General features: G+C 47.6%; 1 protein-coding gene across 1 annotated transcript in view; it reads left to right on the top strand.

The window, feature by feature from the left end:
- LOC144771945 (gamma-aminobutyric acid receptor subunit gamma-3) overlaps window positions 1-14,768 on the top strand; it is a 1,335,689-nt gene that overhangs the window by 157,667 nt on the left and 1,163,254 nt on the right. The gene's annotated exons all lie outside the window — the stretch shown is intronic.

Genomic DNA, 14,768 nt, shown 5'->3' with positions numbered 1-14,768 from the left:
CCAACTAGCAGCACCTAAACTGACTATTGGCTTAAAATAATAATGAATAAACTGCAGGTAATAAGATAATCCTACACAAGAAAATATTGGTAGCAGCAATTAGTCCAACAACAATATATGTGCAAAAAATGCAATTATATGATTCAGCGGCATCAAATTCAAACACTCCCTTGAAAACGAAACTATTTTTTACCCGATTCCAAAAATATTTACTTTTTTTTGGCACTCATCATCTGCTTAAAGTAGAACTATTCTTAGAGAACAGAGCTTCTATTTTTAGGAACTCTAGAGACAATATGTTACCTCAGCCTCTAGCATATTTACAAGAAACTGTATTTATATGTGATGGAATGGTCTCGCACTTTTCTTTTCTGTATTAAGAGCCATTTCATGTGTAATTTTCGCAAATCATTCATGCTGATATATATGTGCATCCCTTTCAATGAATGATTACACTGCTTGAAAGCATACAGTACCTATATTCATTTTCGTGTATTTCGCATATACCATTTCAGATGCAAAATAATGTATTTTGGGGTGGATCGGTATACACATGCACCGTTAGATATGTTTACTATTGCTTAGTTTAGTAATTATGGACATGAATTCGTGGAGTGGGTGTAGTGTGTTTTATCTAGGTACCTGAATCAATATCCTATTCTTTGCCCTTGTCCGGTTATAAATCAATAATATCCCTGCAACGGCATAGAAACCCTTTTCATAATTCAGTCATAGCGCATGCTGTCACATTAAGCAAGCCTATTCCTCCAGCCCCCTAGAAAGCACACCGAGTTCTTAAACAAATCCAAGCCTCCAGCAACCTGGGAAATCCCCGCTGCTTTGTTCTGATTTCGTCCGAAGAACTCCTGTAAAGCACTATAAGAACGACCAGTTCTTAGTGACATCTTTATTGACGTCTTATGTCCAGCCTTACATCAAACCCGGCACCTTTCAGGTATAAATATACCAACGTTGCCTTAAGCAAACACACGGTGGTGATGAATCTAGAGCATCTACTACTTGCCCGAGAGCCCAGCTGATGCGAGAGCCCACGGACGCTGCCCCTCCCTTTTGACGCGCTGAGAAAGATGCTGTCTTTTCTCCTGCCGAGAAATCCAGCCTCCGGCGTTTCCAGCCTACCCTTGCGGGTGACTGGGATACCGAGTCCTGAGAGAGAGATACCAGCCCTCCTGCCTTCTAATACCCAGGTACTGAACTGACTAAACCCTTACAGAGAATTCTTGAGTCAGATTCTGGGCAATACAAACTTAACTTAAACTGCTACTTACTTACTCCATCCCACATATTAGGCTTAGGTCAGGTACACCGGGGTAGGCGTAGTCAGAAGCACCAGTTGAGTACGATTAGTCAATGTATATATGTATGTATCTATTTTATCCATTTTAAAGTATCATATGGCTAAGAAACCATATCAATGCTTTTACAGTATTATTTCATAATCCTGCTTTTACTGTATGCACTTTACTTAACTATAAGTATTGCAATTGTAGCAATTCATTTCTCTTGTATGAGGAAAGAGACTGCTCAATAAATAACATCTTTTATTGAAAACGCCCGTCTCTCTTTTTCTCTACAATCTGGTGAAACTAAGTACGCACCTTTGACTGAGTGAAATAGCTGTATTTTGTTTTCACACGACTCTAGAGATATACTCTTATTCAGGGAGAGCAAAGTTGTCATGTTTTATGGTTGTCAGAAACTAAATCCCTTCTTGTCTATCCAGGGAGGTTAAACTCCTCGCTTATTCGAGAAAGTTTCTAGTGAACTCTGAGCTAGCTGGCACAAAACTTAAGTCTAATATAGTCAGTAGAGACCTAGTTAACCTCAGTCCTACGTCTAAACTACTGAAGATATTATTCCAATGCGCAGAGCCTATTGGGACTATAGGAACTACACTACAGAGTGTTTTGGTGCCCTGATGAACCCTCAATTTCGCTGGGCAAGCCAAGGAATAAGAGATCGCAAGCTTTCGAAGAATGCATTTGGCAGGGAGGATTTCTCTCCAGGCCGCCTGGACAGTTGGGGTGTAGTCCGGGTAGAAGGAGAGAGAGTTACCCTGGTGGTTGATGGTGCCTCTATCTCATGCCGCATGAAGGATGGCGTCCCGATCCCTGTAATTCAAGATTTTGGCGATGATGGGGTGAAGAGGCAGCCTGGGACCAGGACTTGGACTAAGGGAACGGTGGGCATGCGAGACAATAAATACCGTGGAAAGGACGTCCCGGAAGGGTTCCTTGGTCAGCTGTTCCACATATTCTTCCATCCTCAAAATGTTGGTGGACTCCGGAAGACCTGTGATGCGGAGGTTGCTTCGGCGGGAGTGGGCCTCCAAATCCTCATTCGTTTCCCAGATGATCGCCAAGATCTTATCCATCTGGAGTAGTTTCTGATGGTCTTGAGTAGCAGCATCCTCAGCGTCTCACACTCTGGATTCCACGTGGAGCAACCGGTTGTCGTGGGAGTCTCAGTCAACGCTGGCCTTCACGGTGTCCAGACGGGCCGAAAGTTGGTCCAGCTGGGTCCCGATACCAGTTACCGTCGACTTGACGTCCAGCATGATGGCCTTGAGATCGTCCTCCCGAGTAGAGGGGGTCTCCAAGGTGGCAGCGGAGTCGGCACCCTCGGAACCGGCACCATCCTGGCGAGAGGACCTTCAGAGCTCAAAAGTAAGCATGAGCGCAAAATCCGCTCCGATCGCGGATTTTGCGGATTTTCGGCAAATCCGCGATCCGCGAACTCTCGCGGATTTGCCGAAAATCCGCAATCCGCGATCGGAGCGGATTTTGCGGTCAAAAGTTCAAGCGCGCCTAATTAACGATGGCGCCGGCAAGCTGCCAGCGCCCATCCTGCAATAGTTACTTAATTAGCTTCAACAGGAAGCTCTAACAGATAAGATACAGCAGGGGCTCGAGCGCCTGCTTTATTTTAGCAGTTGGAGCTTCCTGTTGAAGCTAATTAAGTAACTTTTGCAGGATGGCGCTGGCAGCTTGCCGGCGCCATCGTAAATTACTTCAACAGTGGTGTGTGTCTTCTTGAATAAATATGAAGGGCAGGGTTCATTCGGGCACGACGGTCCTGGCACAAAAAAATAAACACACACACAAGAGGCATGCTCGCATGGACGCCCCGTCCGTTTGGCCCCGCCCACACACTCGAGGTGTGCACCGTCTTCCCGCCATTTACCCACTATGATGGACATTTCACTCAAGGGACCCCTGCGCACTTCGGCGCGATTGCATAGTGACACACACTTGGTCGCTGGAACTAGTTGAAGCGCAAATGCAGTGACTCATTCAGCAGCCCAAAAAAAAACGTGAGCGTTGGGAGGCTGGGCATCTTTGACTTTTACGAGCGCAACCCCCGTGCTGTTCCTGTGACCAGGGGCTTCTGTCTCTTAATCTGCTGCTCTGATCGGTCTCTGACCTTTTAGACACACAAGAGGCATGTGCGCTCGCGTGGAAGCCCCGTCCGTTTGGCCCCGCCCACACGCTCGAGGAAGCCCCGCCCCCAAATCCGCAAATCCGCTTAATCCGCGGATTTTGCGGATCCACGATCCGTGAATCCGCTGGATCCGCGAATCGTGGATCCGCAAAATCCGCCCATGCTTACTCAAAAGCAATCTTGGACTATTTGGGATCGGTTTTCCACATGATGAGAGACCCTGGTAGCAGAGAAGGGGCCTATACGAGGCAAAATACAGTCTATACAGCCAGGGGCACACAGACTCCCAGCAGCTGGCAGCAGGAGGCAGTGGAAGTCAAACTGGACCCACCCAATGGGGGCCACCAAAATGCAGAGGAGAGGCATCTGGAGGAATATGAGAAACAATGGGCAGCCAGGATAAGGAGGTGAAGTGGCTGACAGTAATGCTGCAAGAATAGGCGCCTGCTGTGGCAACAGGTGGTTGAGAAAGGCAAGCAGGAGCCACGGCCGGTGTCAAGCTGGCGCAACACAAAGCAGACCCCTTGATCCACAGGGCAGCGATAAGCAAGGCAGGTAAGGACACAGCAGAGCAGACAGTCAATGCGCCCATAGGAGCAACAAGGGTGGCCTCCCAACACGCACCCAGCACCAGTCCAGGGCACGGCATGCCGAGGGCAGTGAGAAAACAGGGCACACCACTTTCCATGGGGAGCAAGGCCAAGCCAGGGAGGCACTTCCAGGCGCCAGGTGGAACAGCAGGCGGGTCCCAGAGACCAGGTCACTCCCAGGAGCCCGCAAGGGCCACAGCGCTGAACTACAGAGATGCCAGAGAGTCCCAAGCTGCAGCTCACGTGGGCAAGCCTAGATGGCGGCAACTGGAAATGATGCCGGTATGGGGCGATGTTGCCAGATTCTGGCAGTGACCCTGATTGAGGGCAACGCTGCTTTGCTAGGCCGCCTTTCCCCCGGCAGGTCGGCAGGGCTCCGGAGGCATCCGGCAGCACAAGCAGGAGGTGGGTCACTTAAGGCATAGGTAGGCCTTGGTGAGAACCGGCTCCAGAGGCCCCACACGTCGTCGTGGGCAGGAGAGCCCAAGCAGGTCCATGGAGCAGCTCGCCACACCACCATCGCGCGAGCGGGAGGGCACAACACCAGCCCCAGTCCGCTGCAGTGGGGAGATGTGGGGGCGTGCAGCCAGCGCCGCCAGGCCCAGGCCCTGAGAATGACAGCGACCGCAAAAGAGACAGCAGGGGGAGAAGAAGGTGGTGCGCCCCCGGGCTAAGCCAGGCAGCCCGCCGCAAACGCTCCCAACCCCGCCACGGAGGTTCCAGGCCGTGGGACGCACTCACTGGGTGGCAGCAGGCAGTAGTACTTCTCTCCAGCCGCATACCACTCCAGGCAGCCCCGCCAGCAGCAGTATCCGGGCAACAGGGCTCCCGCAGGGCCGTGAGTCACAGGCCCAGCACCGGCAACAGGCAACGTCCAGACTTCCGCGGCAGACAAAAACAGGTCCAAGGGGTGCCTCAGGTGAGGAGGAGACAAGGGGTACTGGTTGTGGCAGATTATTATGCCGTTATCTCCAGGATGATGAAGGATGCTACGCTTGGCCAGCAGAGCCCACTTAAAGTGCGCCATCTAGCAGCCAGCCAAGTCACGCCCCCGACATGAGTCAATAGTTGGTTCTGCACGATGTGTTGGCAGGCTCACAGGTTCATTGGTATGTGATATGGGTGACTTAGGGATTCCTGTTTGACATGTACTGCTTGTAGCAAATGAGCAGCATCAATGTGTATTACATAGCCTCACTGCTGCTCCTCCCTCCCCCGACCCTATTAACTAGTGTGTGCAGCGCGGTTGCATCACTTGCACTCCTGCGGCACACCATTGTCATGCCTGTCTGCTCATGTCCACAAGCCTGACAACGACACTGTGATGTTATGCATTGAAGGTGGGTGGCCACATGTGTGTAGGCCTATGGCAAGGATAGGGTAGACACAGATGTAGAGTTCATGGCTGACTGAACTCAAGATGCGGTTGAGGGTAGACCTTTGCTTATGCTGCGGTAATAGCAACACACATAACAGTTGGCATGCATGATCCCGGAGTGGGCTTGCGCTCCCTCATTTACCCCTTCGTCCGAGCCGCACTCCATGGGCATGCTACATTGCAAAATTGTCCATTGTGGGACAGTTGGCGCCGACACTACAACAGAGACACATGTATTAGTTACTTCCTTGGCAAGGCCAAAACGTAAACACACCCAGAGCCTCAGGTTGATTAACCACACCCCTATGCAGGACTGATGTACACCAGTCCACTCCACTTACACTTACAGGGGGGTACGACACAGCTTGATGTCCCAGGTCCACACCCCTACCTGAGGTGACATGGTTGCGTCTGCTGTACACAACACAATGTTATGTGGTTGGGCCCGGGGCTCTCATGCATACATAAAGACCACACCGACACACTTAGATAGTTTGTGGAACTGGCAACGGGCACGTGCGCCTGGCCCCTTTTTTGACAGGGTCACATGTCCAGTGACGCCTGTGCTGGAAGGGTGTAGGGTGAGTGTAAGTTAGCCCTCAGGGAGTGGTTGGTGCTGGCAACAACTACAACAGTGATCAGGCAATAAAAGTTCAAAGTTCAAAGTTGAAAAAGCAAGGGTCCATGCCTTTAGCTACCCAGAGTTAGTGGCCCTGCGGCCGGCACAGTCACACCGCAACGGGACAGTGACTTGCGGTGAACTGAGGTAGGGCCAAGAGAGCTGAGCGGGTCCACGTTGATGTCAAAGGTAAATGTCACAGAGTGTTTAGGGGGACTGTGGAAGGTGTCCTTCCAGGGCATGATGCAAAGGGCAGAACCAAGCAGAAACAGGCAATATGGAGGAGATAAATGCTACCGACTCATTTTTAACACCAAGTTAGTATCAGCTACATGATGATGAAGACAACCCCCAAGCCATATACTCAGACACCACCAAAGTTCAACCAGAGAGTGTCAATATTTTTCGGGGCATAGAGGTAGTGGCACCAGCGCTGAAAGGGGATGTAGTCTGCGATGAGGCTGTAGAGTGATATAAACTCTGCCATAAAGAAATCAAGGCTCAGTTCCAAATGTTTGACATACTTGACCGCAGTGTAGGCCGAAGGCAGCAGTCAGCAGTCAACGTGTCGTTGGCTTGCGATGCACAGAGTTTGTGGCACCAGAGCAGTTGTTGGTAGTGTTCAATCACCTCCATGACGATGATCCTTTTTTCCTCCGCACTGAACCGCATCTTCCTCTTACTCCTCTCCTTGCATACAATGATATGAACTCTGCCATAAAGAAATCAAGACCCATTTCCAAATGTGTGACCTACTTGACCGCAGTGTAGGCCAAAGGCAGTAGTCAGCAAGGGACCACATACACGGTGTCGTTGGAATGCTAGGCACAGAGTTGGTGGCACCACATCGAAGGGAGTACAGTGATATCAAACGTCCCATTAACATATGTACTCGGCCATCATGATATCAAGACTCAGTTCCAAATGTGTGACCTACTAGACAGCAGTGTAGGCCAGAGGCAGCGGTGGAGTACGTCAACGAGAAAGGAGTGCTGGGAACCTGTGTCACGGAGGTCAGCGATGGTCTGAGGAAGCTGCCAAGGTCGCGGGCCTCAGGCTTGGAGATTGTACCGGCATGTGGTGGGCCCTCTTTAACACACACCGGTGTCGGCAGGTCAGCAGTGAGTTTTAGGTGCACAAGGGCGGCCAAGACAGGTCTAGGGACCAGCTGCCTGGGGTGCAGCAGGTGCACAGGATCGCAGGCAATACTGCTCATGGCGTCGGCCTCGTGGTGGGGTGAGAGGCGCCGCCCTGGCAGACACGTTGGCCATTCTGGAAGAGAACCACACCCAGAGCTACGTGCTTTTTATTCACACCAATATGCTATCCTGGCATACGCCGGGCCAGCCCTCTCTGCTCATGCTTACCAGGGGGACGTGACAAGCTACATTTCCGCGATCTTCCCTACTGGCTAAGGTAACATGGTTGCGCCCACTGTCCACTACACTCCAAACACCAGCAGTGTATGTCGACCTGGATATATCTGTGGTCTACATACTGCAGTCTGGCCAGCACATCCACGCCACACTTGGCATTGTGTACATTCTCATTCATGCGTCACTTGCCTCCTTCGCACATGCCTAGTTCCCACCTTTCCCCACAATCTGTTATTGTGTGGCTGAGGTGCCATGCCAATGATGGCTTATGTACATGGCTAGCCCAGATTACCACAGTAAGTTGTGCTGTCATGTCTCGTAGGTGGACATGTTGTTTGGCATGTTGTATGTGAGTTTGTAACGTGTACACTCCCAGAGTTATGAGTTGCATGATTGTGGAGTTGAGGTGTGTGGTGTGTTCATTTTGGTACTTACTAACGAGCAATGCATTTCCGTAGGTGCCAGTCTCAAAACGCTGATTGATGATGGACTGTTGGAAGATGAAGGAATCATGCACACTGCTTGGGTAGTTGGCGACAAAATTGGTGAAGAGTCCCCGGTGGTCCACTATTGCCTGCACATTGATGGAATGTGTGTGCTTTCTGTTGCGGAAATTGTGTGCAGTTTCAGCAGGGGGCACAAGTAGGACATGTGTGCAGTCAATTGCCCCCAACACATGTGGAAAGCCAGCTATGGTGTAGAAGCGTTGCTTGGTCTCCAGCTGTTCCTGCTCAGTGTGGGGGAAGGGAAGGTGATGGGGTACCAAGCTGATGATGGCATCCAAGACAGGTGTGAGGAACTTTGATAGGGCTGGCTGTGAGACTCCTCCGACTCTTATGGTTTTTGGTTGGAAGGTACCCGAGGCCAACAGGTGCAGCACAGCCAGCAGCTTTGTCTGCGGAGATATGTTGGTTGTTTGCTGTATTGGTAATCAGCCTGTGGGCAATGATGGTGAGGATGCGGAGGACGGTTGTCCTTTTGAGCATGTAGTGGGCAACGTCCTCTGGTGTTAAGTCTGTGAGGGTGGTGTGTTTTCTGAAGGTCCGCTGTCTTTGTATGCGCTTCCTCCGTGGTAGTCTGGGGGGGCAGGAGGGGCCCGGGGAGGTGGCGGGCCTGTGGGTGGTCATGGTGGGTATTGTGGCCCTCTTGGGTGTCTGAGCTGCATGATCAGTAGCTCCATGGCATCTGTTGTTCTTCAGGTGTGGCTCTGCGCTGGGCTCCCTTTTATGGTGTAGGTTGTCATCCGACCCAATACCAGTTAAGAACAGGTGTTAAATCTTTGCTGCTAACGCTTCTTATCGCAGGTTTTGGGATCTTATAGCCGATCTGGCTGGTCGTTGAGAATGTTACGAAGTGGTGTTTATGCGGCTTTTCTGGACGGGAACGCCTACTCTGCATCTCATTAGTGTTAGTTGCCGGTGCCATCCGTGACAATGTTTTTTGCGGCTATTGCAGGAAAACTGGCAATGTCGGCTGTTAGCACCAGCTTGTGAATAGTGTGATGAATCTATTGCCACTTTGGCTGCGATAACTGTGCCGCTAACTCGGCGATAAGTCCTTGAGAATATGCCCCTCAATTTCTTAGTAATGGCATGCATGGTAATGCATGAAAATACATGTAAAACGAAAATAATGTACTTACTTATATATATATTTTTTATATATTACACACACAATGATGTCTGTTGAAATATATAAAACTATATATATAAATCCAACAGTCCCTCAAACCCCACCCACCCTAAAATTTCCCATGCCACCCCCAAACCCCTAACCACCCTAAACCCTAAAACTACCTTTGCCACCCCAAAAACCTAACCCACTGTAAACCCTAAAACTACTCTTGCCACCCCAAAACACCTACCCACAATAAACCTTAAAACTACCCGTGCCACTCAAAACCTATACCCCCAAAACCCCTAAAATTACCCTTGTCTCCCCAAAACTCATACCCTTACTGAACCCTAAAATTACCCATGCCACTCCAAAACCCATACTCACCCTAAACCCTAAAATTACCCTTGCCACACCAAAACCCATAGCCACCATAAACCCTAATATTACCCATGCCACCCCAAAACCAATACCCACCATAAACCCTAAAATTGCCCCTGTCACCCCAAAACCCATACACACCTTCAACCCTAAAATTACCCTTGCCACCCCAAAACCTCTACCCACCACAAATCCTAAAATTGACCATGTCCCCTAAAACCCCTACCCACCCTGAACTCTAAAATTACCCATGCCACCCCAAAATCCCTACCCACCCTATACCCCAAAATTACCCATGTCACCCCAAAATCCATACCCACCCAAAACCCTAAAATACCCTTGCCACCCAAAACCCATATTCACCCTAAACCTTAAAATTACCATTGCCACCCCGAAATGCCACACTAAACCCTAAAATGACCCTTGCCACTCCAAACCTATTGCCACCTTAAACCCTAAAATTACCCCTGCCACCCCAAAGCCCATACCCACCCTAAACCTTAACATTACCCATGCCACCCCACAACCCATACCCACAGTAAACCTTTAAATTACCCATGCTACCTCAAAACCCATAGCCACCCAAAACCCTAATATTCCCCATGCCACCCCAAAACCCATTCCGACCCTAAACCCTAAAATTCACCATGCCACCCTAACCCCATGCCCACCCTAAGATTACCCTTGCCACTTCACAACCCATACCCACCCTAAACCATGAAACTACCCTTGCCACCTCAAAACTCCTACCCACCCTAAACCCTATAACTACCCTTGCCACCCCAAAACCCATACCACCCTAAACCCTAAAAATACCTATACCACCCCAAAACCCATAATTGTCTAATACTAACATTTGAAAAGCATATCCCTTTACCATTCATGCCTTTACCATGAAATTCGTTGTAAAGACATGCATTGTTAAGGGCTATGCATTGTAAAAAATTGCGTTGTGATTGTCATGCGTTGTTACTACGCATTCATTGTAACGCTTGCATTGTAATGGAATGTGGGGTAACAGCCACGATGTATTGGCTGTTCACCACTCCCAACACAGGCTTGTAACAAACAGTAAAATGCATTGTCAGGAGCTGCCATGATAGCGGTTTGGGCCAATGTCTTTATAAATGACTGCCAGCTAGGAGGTCATTTATACATTTGGTGGGCTGAGTAGTCTTGGCAGATGTAAAGACCTCTCTTTGTCAGGCCAATGGTGACTACACTGTCTACCAGAAATTAAATTGGTCCCTAAGTGATTTGCCCAGAATCACCGGATATTGAGCTGACACAGAAACTCAAACCTGGTTCTGAAGTTATGAAGTCTGCAGATCTGGCTATAGTGCCACATCCTCTTTTTATGTATTAGACACTTTAAACCGTACTTTCGTAACCCTCTTCCATTGACTCTTATTTGGCTTTTGAGACAGTCTGGACATCCTTAAAAGTAGGGCTGGGGACTGTCAATCAAGTCATATAACTCACTTTTGAAGAGTCTTGCACTGAGTATAGTTCAGGTTCATGCTCTCCATATAATTTGGAAAGACCACCCCTCACCCACTTAACAGCAAAACTGTCCTTCTATCTATTTACATGGATTTGCCAAAAAATGAGAGAGACCTGTGCATTTTCAAATGGGTGGTGAAAAAATAATATGAGTATGTTGCTGGAGATGTGGGCCGCCGTGCCACCAATGTACTTACCGGGGGAGGGTAAACACCCATTATTCCGCAACTTTCTTTTCGCATGCCATCACTCCGCATACTTTCATTACGAAAGTACCATGACTCCGCAATGCCATTATAACGCATAGCATTACATTTTATATGCTTTTACCACGCATACATTTACAACGAAATTCGTTGTAAATGCATGAATGTTAAAAGTATGTTGTTTTTTTTAAATGTATGGATAAGGTAAGTATGGGTATAGAGGTATATGTTTTGGGGTACTGAGGTATATGTTTTAGGGTGCTAGGGTATTTTAAGTGTTCAGATATAGTTTTAGGCTATGGGGTACAGGGGTAGTTTTAGGGTTTAGGGATAGGTATGGGTTTGGGGGTACAGGGGTATTTTTAGGGTTCAGGGCTAGGTTTGAGTTTTGGGGTTTAGGGGTATTTTTAGGGTTCAGGGGTAGGTTTGGGTTTTGGGGAACAGGGGTATTTTAAGGGTTCAGGGCTAGATTTGGTGTTTGGGGTAGAGGGGTATTTTTAGGGTTCAGGGCTAGGTTTGGGTTTTGGGGTACAGGGTTATTTTTAGGGTTCAGGGCTAGGTTTGGGTTTTGGGGTACAGGGGTATTTTTAGGGTTCAGGGGTAGGTTTGGGTTTTGAGGTACAGGGGTATTTATAGGGTTCAGGGGTAGGTTTGTGTTTTGAGGTACAGGGGTATTTATAGGGTTCAGGGCTAGGTTTGGGTTTTGGGGTACAGGGTTTTTTTTAGGGTTTAGGAATAGGTTTGGGTTTTGGGGTAGAGGGTATATTTTTATGGTTAAGATGGGTTAGTGTTTAAGGGTGTTAGGGTATTTTAAGGAGTAAGGGTGGGTTATGATTATGGGGTGCAGGGGTATTTAAAGGGAGCAGGGTGGGATTAGCACACGATATGAGACATGGCATGAAGAAGCGAAAGAGGAAAAGAAGACATTTAGGGAGAAAAGTAGTTAAGTTTAGAGGGAGAGGTAAGGCAGATAAAGATTGGTGGGGTCAATACAGAGCTAGAGGGTGAGCAAAGGGGTAAAGTAGTTAGGTAAAAAGAGAGCTAGACCAAAAAGGTGAGGGAGAATGATGTATAAAGAAGTGTACAGACAGATGAGTTGAACTTGGAAGGGACGTGTGTTGAAAAAGGAAGAAATTATGGGAAAAAAGGTAGAGTTAGAGGCAGAGAAACAATGAGAAAGGGGTAAGGTAGTAGTGGGGTAAAGGGACCAAACTGAGAAAGAGAAAAAGAGAGAAGTAGAGAGGTGAGGCAGTGTATAAATGATGAGATAAATGAAAATGTTATTTAAGGAGAGAGAGAGTGGTCAGGCAGAGAGGAATTATTTGGTGGAAAGAAATAAGATAAAGAGAAATGCTATAGAGAGGAGAGGTGGAGAAGGTTGAGGTAGACCGAGGGATCAATAAGAGTGAGAGATGTGGTGAAGGGAGGGTTAAAGTAGATGGAGGAGAATATAATGAGAATGGCACAGAATAGTAATGTTTAAAGGTGTTAAGAGAGGGTGAGGTAAAGAGAGAGGGGGGAGAGGTATTTTAGAGATAGGAATATGGCATGGTAGGTTGATAGAGAGAGATGTGATAATGATATAGATATAGCAGTGGTAATAAGAAGGGGTAGAAAAGTGTATTGAGACAGAGATTCAGCAGACATAGCTGAGATAGAGGGTTGTGAATGTAACTATAGATGAGGCAGAAAGAGAGATAGAGAGGGGTGAGGTAGAAGAGGTAAGGGAAATAGAACTGAAAAAATACTCTTCAATTGCAGGAGCGGAGGTAGTTCTGGGTGGTGGCATTAAATCAATTTAATCAAATGAAAAAATAATCTGTTTTTAATTTACGCCTATTATGACAAGCCTTCTGACTGTCCTCATCACTTTAACAGGGTTGAGTCCTCCGTGCTTTAAAATGTGCCCATGCCTTAAAATGGCTCTCACTTTGTGCTCTTTCTTTTGCTCTACCTTATTTATTTCCAGTGTGGACCAGTCTGCGTTTATTTGCTACATAGGAGATATTTGAATGCATTCGGAGGCAACATGAGCCAATTACCCACCATGTGTCCCCAAAGTCATTGTGTCCTTGTAACAACTCTTATTCAGGCTATTAACAGCATTCTGATTGCAAATGCTTTACTTACTGTGCAAAATGGAACTAAGATTAGCTACAATTTACAAGCAACAAAAAGCTTTCTGCTGTCCCTTCTACTAAACCTTGAAATGTAAAATCTAATAACTGCAAAGCTAGTGAATTGTAGAAACATGGTACACCATATTTTTAAATGAAAGTATAAGCATATCAGAGAATATCTAGAAGTTGTGGATTTAGGGATTAGTTTTTTGCTGCTCCATTTATTCATATATTCACGCTCTTTGAAGAATGGCATAAATGCACCATCCAACCAATTGTACATAGTCAGGATACTGCAACTAAGGTTAGAATTTTGTGACATAGCACTTGAAATATGGGGGTGCCAAAACAAGAGATCCCAATGCATTTTCCATAGACCTATATTAACAGAGATATCGCAAAAACTGCTGAATGGAATTACATCAAATTTAGCAAAAAGCTAGATATAGGTCCAAATAGCTTGATTTCTGTGATTTGGTGAACATCCATTCAGTAGTTTTGAAAAATCCAGGTTAAAACATTTGTATATCTGGACTGTTGGGCTTGAGGGACATTCACAAGAGATTCTTAAACCCAATTTAAAAGAATAGAGCATTCTGATTTGCCAAGGCGGCTTTATTTCCCTTCGGCCAGCTAGCTCCCAGAGGAGTAACACTCCCACAGGAGCAGGCACCCTAACAGGCAGCCTGCAAAATGAGGAAAAATGCTTCAGGCAGCCATTACAGGACCCGGGTTCATAGTCCCCTGTCCTTAGTATAATGAACACAAAATATATAAGGGGGCAGGGTAGGATATGCCCTGCTCCTCTAGGCCTTGTGGGGGTGGTTCCAGAGTGACCGCCCTGGTGCCAAAATAAACATTTGTTTAAATGAAAAAATCTGCAATTCCGCTGGAGCCCCGCAGAACTATATTTCTATTTGGCGCTGACCCTGGGGGAGGTGGTGGTCCCCTAGGGTTGCCCCATTGCCCCCTTCTCTTCATTTAAGGTTGGATTGGCACCGGGGCCTATATCAGCCGTGGATGGGGGCCACATTCACTCCTTTCTCAAAATATTTAAATATATATGGCTCACCCTGGGACTCTAATATAAACAACCGCGACAGAACATGTTTTTTTTCATTATTGAAGGATTTTGAGGACCTGCTGTGATTTGTGTGCCAACAACGATTTTTTTAATGCTTTCTCGCCCAGGTGGGGTCCTGCAGGGTCCCCACCACAAGGCCTAGGGGTCAGGGTATTTCTACCCTGACCCCTTCTGTTTATTTTTTACTTTTTTCCTGGGACTCGGCTGAGTCTGAGTCCCAAGATGACTGCCAACATTTTCTGGTTGAATTGTTGGCAGTCAATCAGATCTCAGCATGTAATCTGTCAGATCTGCAGAGTATTCACATCCCTAGATACTGTAAAGGATACACGACGATTCTGCAGGAGCGTCAGGATTCCGAAGTATAATCCACAGCCTTCCCCTGCTGCCTACTACTCTATCAAGCACTAGAGCACAGGAGGCAAGCCAGGGGAA

The sequence above is a fragment of the Lissotriton helveticus genome, chromosome 8 (assembly GCF_964261635.1).
Source record: "Lissotriton helveticus chromosome 8, aLisHel1.1, whole genome shotgun sequence".
Lineage (NCBI taxonomy): Eukaryota > Metazoa > Chordata > Amphibia > Caudata > Salamandridae > Lissotriton > Lissotriton helveticus.
The sequence above is the reverse complement of the archived record's forward strand: the minus strand, read 5'-3'. Positions and strand labels throughout refer to the sequence as shown.